The sequence below is a fragment of the Neopelma chrysocephalum genome, unplaced genomic scaffold (genome assembly GCF_003984885.1).
Source record: "Neopelma chrysocephalum unplaced genomic scaffold, ASM398488v2 Primary Assembly neopelma1_43, whole genome shotgun sequence".
In the NCBI taxonomy this organism is placed as follows: domain Eukaryota; kingdom Metazoa; phylum Chordata; class Aves; order Passeriformes; family Pipridae; genus Neopelma; species Neopelma chrysocephalum.
The window spans coordinates 9,131,053-9,142,696 of NW_020897702.1; positions in this window are offsets into that span (position 1 = coordinate 9,131,053).

The following is an 11,644-nucleotide window of genomic DNA, read 5'->3' on the forward strand; positions in this document are numbered from 1 at the left end:
TCCATGCCAAACAAACCCAGGTCTCAGCCTGTCTTCATAGGTGAGGTGCTCTATCTGATCGTCTTCATGGCCTGCTCTGAATTCATTGCAACAGGTCCATGTCTTTCGTGTACTGAGGAACTCAGAGCTGGATGGAGTACTCTGGAGCTGGAATCGGGAGGAAGGGTTCTGTGGCAAGTCTGTTTATGCATTATTTTCTAATTCATTACAGGGAAAAACTGACACATTTCAAAAATCAAAACACAATTGAAAGACATACAGTGAACCTTGGGTTTAAGATGCTGGATTCAAGCTCTAATGTGTGCCTTGACCCTTCACAGTACAGCTATAATCAAGTTTAATGGTCTTGGCTCAGAGCCTTGAACTATGAAAAGGGCTGGCAAAATATTGCAGGGAAAACTGCAATTGGGCAGAGTTTTTTTATGCTGTGTGATGTAAGGCTGGACTTGATAAGGGCCACATATCTCTCAAAGGAACTAGATTTAATCAACCTGCAAATTTATATTACGTTTCTTTATGTGCACCAATTCTTAACCCCTCCCTACAGTAAGGTCTGCATTGCTCTGCAGTTGTGCAGCGGTCAGAAACAATTCGCCGAGTCAGTTTTAGCACTTCATCAGCACACAGAATTAAAAACAAAAACAGGCTGGAGAATTATTGTGCCACATCAGGAAGAGAAAATTACAAACATATTTATGCAATGGTATAAGAAGGAAGTAAACATGTTAATGAGGGGAAGAGTGAAAGACTCCCAAAATAATTACGGTCTCTGATGAGGGTTTGGAATTCCAGAAAGCCAAGGGAAAAGGGAGTGTCTCTTAATTTGCTCCACTTTTGCTATACGTATGTTGAGTGTATCACTGAAGGATGTTTTCCCTCCTCCCTGAGATTAGGGAAACCTATGATTATAGAAATGGTTGTTTCCCTTTAAAATACACTAAGTTCCTAATTTCAAGAAGGGCTGGAGAAATCTCCCTTAAACATGCTCCAGTGAGATCTCTCCTCCAAGGTACGGCTTTGAATGCAATAGTTTTCTCTAAGGGTTTATTGCTATTCAGATGATTAAGGAAAGATACCGATGGTTTTTTTCTTGAAATAAAAATGGGTTTGTCCAGGACTACCTGATAAAGAGCTGTTTGCAGGAGATGCTGTTCCACTCCAAAGGATGTGCTTCAGGGGGGGTGGTACATCTTTCCCATGGTTACAGCACATTAACTTGACATACAGAACAAAGCCAGACTGTCGCAGGGCTCGGCTGCCACTTTAAGCATGTTATCTGTCTGCCTGTAATAGAAAAACAAACAAGCAAAAACCCTCCTGTGTAGAATTCCTACTTTTGCAGCACTGGGATATTTAATCTTTTTGTAAGCAAATGTACAGGTAAAAGCGTTCTGTTTGAACTTGCTCTCTTTCCTCACCTGGTCTATGTTTTGCCTACAGGGCTCACCTCTCTCATAGCAGAACAGCAGCAGTGGTCTGTGAGTCACTAAAGACATAAATCCTCAATGAAAAAAAATTATATGGAAAATAATATCTTGCTGCCCAGTTTCTAAAAAACTTTTTATGCTGCTGTCATAAAAACTGCTGTTAGTTATGCTTCTATGTTTCTGATGCTTTTTAATAATTAGTTTGCCCTGTCCTGTGTCCCACGGTAGAAGGTAAAATGCTGGAGGGAGAGCCTCTTGGCCCCATGCTGGAGGTCTGGGAGCCAGCAAGGGCCCAGGAACCACCTTCCTATTTTCTCTGCTGTCCTCTCACCCTGAGGGGCTTGCCTGAGAAAAAAACAGGGATTTATAAAAGTTTACCTTTTATACAGGAACAAATTCTTCCATGTGATATTAGATTTATTTATAATGTGCAAGTATATTTCGGTTGTTTTGTAATAGTACTATCCCTAATACTCTGGCAAAATTAGAGATCCTTCTGAGAAAAAGAGAGAGAGAGAAAGAAAGACGACAAAAAAAATCATTCAAGCACAGTCTTTTTCTTGCAGTTTGGAGAAATAAAGGGAATATGGCTATAACAACAAAAGTAGTGAGGCTATAGAGAAGAAGGCAACAATTTTTTACTTTAAAAAAGACCTGTTTAAGTAGCAGTCATTCTCCATAGATTTCACTCTCATGCATACTCAGTCTTTCCTACTCTTAAGCACGAACATCTATGTGTCTGGGAAGGGTTATTTATGCTGAGAAGGACAAGAGGCACCAACTATCAAGGTCAGGGTCCTGAGGGCACTCATAGACCTTAATGGCCCTGACCAGCCTCACCTTAGACATCCTTCTACACCCTGGCACAGCTCCACTCTGTGGAGGCTGTGCCTGAGTTATGTCATATATCATGTTGGTCCCCAGCTCACCCACAGCCATGCCTGTTCTTGGCCATAGATGCCACTGGTAGGGACTCTGAGCTGCAAACTGACTTCCTGGCTTGACCTCAGACCTGCTTTGTCACAGAGGACATGCCCAGTCATCAGCAACTGTGTCTGCCCCTGATTACGGCCACCAGACCTCATCCTGACCAGGGAATTGATTTTTCCAGCTTGACCTTCAACCTGCCTCATCACCACAGATGTTGTCTGATGAACTGGACTCTTGGTTGACCATAGCTGCAACCCATGAGCACACTCTGCTCCCTCACTCAGGGGCCGTGTTACCAGGCTTGACTCCCAACTCTCACGGAGTAGTCAGCCCTTGCTCTGCCCTCGTCAAGCCCTCATCACTTTTTCTGGCTTCATCCTGAATGTTGACAATGGTGCACAATCTTTGGTATCCTTCTGTCCTGGTTAGAACGGCTGGGACCAATTCATCACTGGATGGGTGTAACCCAAAACTGTGTATTCTATAGCCTCCATGCCATTTCCCAAAAACTGTTGTCAGTAGAGGCCTGCAAGGTGGGAAGATGTTCCTGTACCCTTCTATGGAATTCCCTGCTCTGATACCCTTTTATGGAATTCCCCGCTCTGATACCCTTTTATGGAATTCCCCGCTCTGATACCCTTTTATGGAGGAGGGACTGAGCATCCGCATGCCCTTTTATGGAATTCCCTACTCTGAGGGAGGGACTGAGCACTCCTGCCTGAACTGGAGAGTATATAAACTGGGAGTTTCGGAACCTTGCCACCTCTCGTGGGATCCAGAGGAAGATTGCAGACCACTGCCTTCAACTAGACTGCAGACCACTGCCTTCAACTAGACTGCAGACCACTGCCTTCAACCAGACTGGGACCACCACCCTCGACTGGACTGCAATCACCACTTCTGACCAGACTGCAACAGCTCTCCCACCAGCAGGTTTATCCCCTCTCCCTTTGCTTTGGACTCGGGGGTGGGCCAAGGTACACCACTTTTGTTCATACCCCAGGGTGCTGGGTTATACATTTGGGTTTTGTGGGTTAAAACCAATTGTCTGTCTGTATAATTGTACTTATTGCATTATTTTAATAAATTGTTATTCTGACTTATAAATCTCTCTTTTGAATTGAGTTCATTTTCCCTTGCTGGTTAACTTTTAAACCAGCACACCTTCATATTCTCTCTTGAGAAAACCCCAGGGCCAAGTTGAGTTGTATCACACTGCTATTGTTCTGTATCTATGTTGTGGAGCTTTTCTCACGCCAAGGATTTAGTACAGTTGGCCCTACACCCAAATCTTGCCAATTTCCCACTCTTACCTATATTCTTTCTTGTATTTTTGGTTGGTCGTAATCTCTTGACTTGCTGCAAATGCATCACTCCCTGCACTCCTGCTGTGCTATTTCTTCTGGTGCCTCATGCAGGTGCATAGGCTCTCATTCACATACCATGTACCCCAGTTAAACATTTCCACTGCAAATCTCTTCAGGAATTTAAGATAACTAAGGGTTGATTTTATTTGATAATAATAATTTTTAAAAATCACTGTGTGTGTTCAAGTTAAATTTTGACATTCCTATTAAATCCTTGATTGTTTTGTACTAACCTGTTATCTTTTAATTTTTCCACATAATCTTGATCACCTACCTAAAAAAGTAATCAGCAAACCAAAAGAAGTGACCCCTCAAGTACCAGTTGTCAATGAAACACCACTAAATCCTTTCTCAGTGAAACAGCCATATACTAGGAGAATTTCCTCAACCAAGAGGCTCTTGACACCCTTCTCCTTATTTTCCAAGGCTTACTTGCTATGCTTCAGAAGATTTGAGAGAAAGCATGTGAGAATTTGCATCTGAATATTGTGCTTGAGTGTCTCTGAATGAGATACCCACAATGAAAGGATGGATCTTCGTTGTAATACTTGCAGTACTACAATGGAACTTCAGAATATTTTGAAAAAAATATGAAAATGGCAGTCAGATTTGTGAGTTATTTTTAATAGAAGTAATGTTCCTATAAAAATCATTATGAAATTTTATGTGTCTACAGGATGTACAGTATGACATAGAAAAATGGTAATCCTACTTGGAAAAAGAGAAAGCACTTTAAATTGGCATTATTAGGCAGGATGACCAGAATTGTTCAGAGAAGAAATGACTGTTAGGGTAGATGTCAGGCCAACTTTTGGACTTTACTGTCACTGCCAAGCCTCCCCAGGGTTCTCTCCCAACCCCTGCCTATAGGCTCAGGACTCCATTTCAGTTCATCCTGGAAGTATTAGTCTGAACACTGCAGGCTGAAAAAAATCTGTGCTCTCAGTGTAAAAGAGAAATTTCAGCATTCCTATGCAGACCCAGGGTAAACAACTCTAAAAAGGAGTCACAGTAGGTGTTTGCAATGGAGAACAATAATTTAAAAAAAAATAAATGGTTTGGGAAAAAAATTAGAAACCAATAGAATTTGGTTTTCCTGTATTGAGTAGCCCTACAATAAAAGGGCTACCACCCAAGAAATTATATTTTAAAAGCTGAAAATTAAACTGCATTTTTAAAAACACAGTAAAAACACTGTTTCAGCAATTCCTGCTCTGAGCAAATGGGTAAGTTGTGATGAATAAATATTGTCAGTTATGACCAAGAATATTTTGTGGTGTAATTGAGAGCTTGTACTTTCCTCTTAGCAATGAAGTGCTGTTTCCCAACAATGAGAAAGAAACAAATTTGCAAATTACATTATGGGCTCTTCTTGAGGAGCTTATAAAAAGAAAATGCTTTTACCAAGTATATCAATTACAGGAATTTGGTTTTAGGTAAGCACTCCAAAATGTATTCTGCTCTGGAGAAAAAGTATTCACACTATTACTCTAAACATGAATGTATGGTCCAGCTTAAAAACTCTTGGAACAAACTACTGGTTGCAACTTCAGCAATACAGAGATACTTAATCAACATAGAGTTAATTCTGAAAGTTTACCTGCCAGTATCTAGATTTAAATGTTCCTACCACAGAAAATGTTAGAATTAAGTCTTTTCCTTTCACATTGGTAAATTGTTTTATATTTTGAAAAATACTACTATTACATATAAATAATATTAGAAAGCCTCTGCTTATTTTTCCAGCCTGAGCCTACCAGAGGTCAAAGGATATCTTCACGGGCAGACATGCAGCCCTCTTCAATGGAGTCCTTCACTCATTCTCTCTGACCATGGATAATTTAGTAGCCACCACTCTGGAAACATCTTTCACATTGCTGTGAAAGAAATTTTAAATTCTTAAATTTAAAATTCTTAAAATTACCCTTCAAGAATTACCAGATTGGGATTCTCTTAGGAGATGCAGGTTGTAAGCCTGTTATCCTCTTAAAACCTGGGGTGAAGCAGACTGGGAGAAGTGGGGTAGTAGAGTAGGAGTAGGGAGTAGGAATTTGACTAAATGCCAATTATTGATCAGAATGACAGCAGACAACTCATTAAATGTTTAAATGAAAACTACCCTCCAAAGGACAGGTTTAAGTTTAGACAGTAAAATTAAACTTTGTGCCATGATATTTCAAAACCACTCAATGTATGTGAAAAACAACAACAGGGAAAAATTAACCAAGTTTCTTCAAAATCAAAGCAGAACCAGCTTATCTGTTTTTTTAATAATAAAAACCAGATTATTAATGCTGTTGGTCAGGAAGCACTGTATGATATATCAGAATGCTTTAGGAACAACACTAAAGATGGCATAACTAAGATCACATAAACACATTTCTTCTGGAATGCCAGAGGACTTCTTGTGTTCTAGAAGACTACTGGTGGTGATTCTAATATTCATGATTTAGTCTGCAGGGCTCTTAGAATGAACCTTTGGCCAGTGAAAGCCCACCTGAACATTGGGAAACTTCTGATGTAAGCGCTCGCCAACAAGAACAATTCCACAGACAGGAAAGAAAGCTTTCACTCAGATTGTCAGGCAAGATAACAATCTATAAAACAGAAAGTAATTTTTAAAATTAATTACTTTTGTGTCATACTTTCAGTCTTTAAATCATCTGCCTCTTCAAAATGTAGATTTCTTTTAATAAAGACATGAGATGGAGGTTAATTAACAAATGCAAAATCAAAGCATTTTTCTTCTAAGTCAAAAAAATGTTTTTATTGAAAATTATAAACATGACCAATCTTGCAAGAAATATATGATGGGATTTGCTAGAACTTGTTTTTCCTCACAGAGCTGTCAAACACACCCAGGTTTCGCAGGCCCCATCACTTTACCCCTTCCCACAGTTTGTCCTGCAGCACTTCACCCTTTTCAGGGCTGTTGGTGCCAAAGCTATGGTGCTCTCTGGGTGTATCTGAGCCACTAGGGGCCGTGACAGACCTGGAGAAATAAAAATGAGTAATAAACTGTGATCATAACACATACACCCTAAAAAGAACCATTAAATAATCAAGACTAATTTTTGGTGATGGATGGGATCTGTGTACAGTCCCAGGGCACAGGCTGTTATTCCAGTTCAGGGAACTCCATAAATATGCATTTAATTTTGAACACGCTTGACAGTTCTTTCGCAACTGAGCTGATTTCCTGACTCAGAGACCGAGCTGACAAATCAAATTACAAAAGATGAGCTAACCTTTCAGATGATCACACATTTTGGAAGAACTCCGTTTCCCAAACAGAATGGTTTACACCATGGTGCTACTGAAGCTTAATGTAAAAATGACACACTTAAATGCTGTCCTTTAATTATAAAAGGATTTTATAGAAAAAAAGCATTTTCATTTAGCACAGCTCTTGTCCTTTCTGTATTTCAGAGTAATTTCAGGAGACAGTTATGTATTGTTTTTCCCAGCCCATTAGCACAGTAAAATATATTTGGTTTTTCAGATATGTAAAACACGGCATGGCACCTTTATGCAGCAGGCACTTATGCCTTATTATCCTTGGGTTTATATGCTTGATTAGTCTTGCATTTGGAGAAAGAGTCATAGTTTATTATTTTGATTCTCTAGTTTATTCACTGGGTGTATTGCTCAACTCTGAAGTGTACATTTCTATCCTAGTTCTAATGATTTAATAACACCGTTTTTGTGGCTGGGAGCCACCCAGCCTGCCCTATCTATCTGCATGTTTCTGGCTGTAGAAATTAAATTTGGTTCAAATGTTTAGACTTGTTAGGCTGATATTTCATAGTAGTGGGTCATGAGACCAATTTAAGAGAAGAGACGTGGGCTCACTAATGCAAGAAAAGGGTAGAAGAGTTTCTTTCTGGGAAATGGTATGGTGGTGAAGCTGTGCAGATTTGTCTACTGTTCCCTCCCGAAGGTCAGTTCATGATGGATGAAGTACAGCCAAGTACCTGAATAGCTGGATTTCTAAATTTAACAATAACATTTTGGTTCTACTGCCAGTTGTAAGAACATGGGGAAAAGGAACACCGGAAACATTGTAAAGAAAAATAACATTTTTCATGGGAAATTCTGGCTACTTTTCTTTGGCAAAACAACATAGTGATTTAAAATTTCTTAGCAATCAAATCACAGGTGGAGGACTCAGCTCCAGACCATGGGATACATACATAGAGGCATCCAAATGGAGGTGCTTGGTTCAGTTGCATTTTTGCTATCTGAGATGCTGTAAGGCATCCTGCCTGACTTCAGCTGCTTCTCCCGAAGGACACAGATCTCCCATATGCCCCACCTTATATCTACCAGTCTTGTGCAGGTGCTGCTATACCCTAGAGCACCGAATGCTTATGTTTAATCCCACTGGAAACTGTAGAGCTATTAGGCTGATTTTGAAAGAGACATCTCATTTCATCATCTCAATCCCCCTCTAGAGTCCATTAGCTGTATTGACTAGATTTCCACTCCCTATAATGGGAGCATGACATGTTGACAGGACATTTAAGAGCCTACAAGCTGGAACTGACTGTCCCCTATCCCTCCCCAAAGAGTTTAATGTTCAGCAGTGTAAAGACTCAATAAGAGGCATGTGAAGACATGGACCTAAAAAGCTTCACTGAGCCTCTCAGCAGATTAGTGTTCCAGTTTCACTTCATTTAGCAATCCTTTAAATCATTTTACCATCAATAATAACACTCAGAAAACAGGTTCTTTCAGCAAATGTAGTTGATTCACAGGTAAAGTTAAACCCTAAACAAATCTAACAAATTTTCTAGTGGCTACTTTTTGGATCCAGTTCACTAAATGTTCAGTATTCCGTAATGAAATTAGCATCTCTGTTTCAGATTTAAATTAGACAGGTTTAACAACTCATAAAAACAAACAAACAAAAAAACCATAAAAGCTTTACACAGCTCTGCAGAAGATTGGTTCCTGTCAAATTCAAGACCTTGACAGCCACAGCTGCTCAGTCTAAGCTAACAGGCTCTGCCACTCAGTAGAGCTTGGCAGCATAGATTTCCTACCGCAGAGATTAGGTTCATGGCTTCCAGGGGGCATGTGGATAACCATACAACTGTCAGCACTCAACTATGCAGATGTTACTTGGCAGTCTTCTATTTTATTCATAAAGGAACAAATCAAATACGCCTCAGCAATATTAAATCTATATTTATAAGTCTCTTGCATAAATAAATATTTTGAATAGTAAAGGGAAAGCACCACTGGCAATCTGTAGGGTCTTTTCTGGCCCATGATTGTCAGCATATTCGGAAGTGATCTGAAAATGAAGTTAGAAGGGAGGAGGCAGAGCCTTATCACCGGTCTTTGTCTGAGCTACATTGCGAGTATGCCTGTGCCTGGCCATGCACCTCACTTATCTGGACACAAACTCTGATGCACTGAGTTGACTCCCTGGCTTGGCCTTGGTCCTTAGATCATCAGAGACTTGTGTGTCTGGCAATCACTGGCATGTGGCTGTGCTAGGTAACCACCACAGGACCTGCTCTTCTTGCCCTGTTCAGGCACTGTGCGACAGTGCCTTGTCAGTGAGGAGGACACTATCATTGCCTGCCTCACTGTCTCTGCACTCCCACCTCACCATTCCACAGTATGTTATCTATTGTGTCAAAGGATTTCCTGTGAAGACTGCAGAATAACTATGTAATAAATAACTAGGTACTAAAACAGCAATTAAAATTCAATGTAAATAAAGGTGAAATTATACATAAGGGAAGCTGTTCCAGCTTTATATGTACCAATGATGGGCGCTGAGTTGATTTTTTACTACTCATATATTTTGGGGGTTATGAAGAAACCGTTTCTATCATAAGATTCTTATTTAGGCATTCACTGTCTGTATAGCTAGAAATTATCCCATGAGGCACAAAGAGAAGCAACTGAAAGTAAAAGCCCCAGTGCTATTGCTGTATACCCTTCTGTTGTATGTGTGCATGTTGTCCAGCTGGATGACTACATGCAGAGCTTAATAGTAATAGTACTCAGCTTTCTACCTTAGACTGTAAACAGTCTGTGAAAAATTTATATTGCTGTGTCATTCAGTAAAGTTCAAAGGAAACATGTTGTCCTCTGCTTTTCCTCACCTGGTGCAGAAGCTAACTGCATGCATTCATTCACATCAACCTGTATCAGGTAGTTTGGGGTTTCCAAAGTATCCAGTCCCTCAACAGCCTTGTGACGTCAGGAAAACAGTAGCACTTTCACTGCACAGAAAGGGTAAATAAAGAGAACATCTGAGTAGCTTAGCTTTTCTGAGAAGAAGCCCCAGAACACTTGCTTCCTTTTAAACACAGCAACTCAAATACTGCTAAAACTTGAAATACAGTCCTCATTGGAGACTTGCTGTAGGTGTCCATGAGGCTTAGGTTTTACTCTGATTGCAGTACTCCAGACATGGGAAGAAGGTAGCTCCTTTTAGGAATTAATAAAACTGTAAGAAGAACATCTAATCACATTGAGTATTCACAGAAGCATGTTATGGCAAAAACATCTCCTTTCATCTGGAATTACCTCAGTGCTTGGGATAGTATTGACAGGTTAAGAGAAAAACAATACAGATTCAAATCTAGATTGACAAAAAGCTTCTGTTTTGCCCACCATTTATTATTGTTATTCTGTTTAATTGTAAATCTGTGCTTATTTTTTGTTGTGCCACAAAAAACAGCACAATATATATCAGCATAATATGGCATACTATGCTGCTGAATGAGATTCAAAGATAAGAAGAGACAAGTCTTGCTCAAAAAAGACATGCTTGAAAAGAAACCAAAGAACAGAGGAAAAAACCCAGGATACACAATGAGAGATTTAAGTTTAAATTTATTTAAAATGAAAAAGGCATTTGAATTGTTATTTATGTTCTCACAAACAAGAATACAAATATTCATTTTCCATAATGTAGAATTGTTTTAAACAGTGCAGTGTGAGTGGACTAAGAATCCAGACCACTAGCTTTAGCTTAGTAACAACAAATTTTGTGTGTATGTGTCTTGCTTTGTTTTCCCTTCAGTCATCTTTCAAAAGCAATAACAACCAAAACCACTCATTCATCACCTTTCCTTTGATCCTCGCTCTTGAAAACAGCTATTTTGCATCTCCATTCGAATCACTCCACCCCATTCCTTGCAGTAATATTAAAGAGAAACTTCCTGTTCATGGATGCCTTTCTGCAATGAATCCAATTACTGCGGCTCCAGGGAGGGGTTCAATGGGCAACAAATGCAGCAGGAAAGACATATTAGTGTCACAGATAGATTTTTTAAAAGCTGTTCACAGTCCTCAAGATTGTGAGGCAGGCAAGGCAAGTGCTACAGGTTGAAATAGGTAACTGCATTTTCTCAGGCCCCCCAAAATCCCTGTTGTCATGGTTTGAGCAGGCCCAAAATCCAATTCTGATTCCTAGCCCCCCCTCCCACATCTCAACCCCATGTGAGATGGGTTTTCCAGACAAAAACACTAGACTCATATGGGGGGAAAGGAATATATTACAGGACTATACAAATAAATACTTATACTATAATACACTGCATACAATCTTAACTCTATATCTATCCCTACCATGACAATAATATTTACAATGGGCCAAATCTCTTCTCTCTCCAAATAAAAGTCCAGGAGAGAAGAAGAAGAAAAGACCCCTTCCAGTCTCTGAGCAGCAGGCTCTCTCTCTAGGCAGCAGGCTCTCTTCTTCTCTTCCAGGCAGCAGAAGCAGTTGCTGGCTCTCTGCCAGCACACACGAGGGGGTCTCCAAGCCCCTCGGCCCTCCGTCCTCAAAACGGGGGTCTTTCCGTGGACTACGTAACCCCAGACAAGGTCGCATCACCACGGTCATATCACGAAGCACGGGGGTCTTCGTGACGGTCTGGTATCCTCAGGGGAATC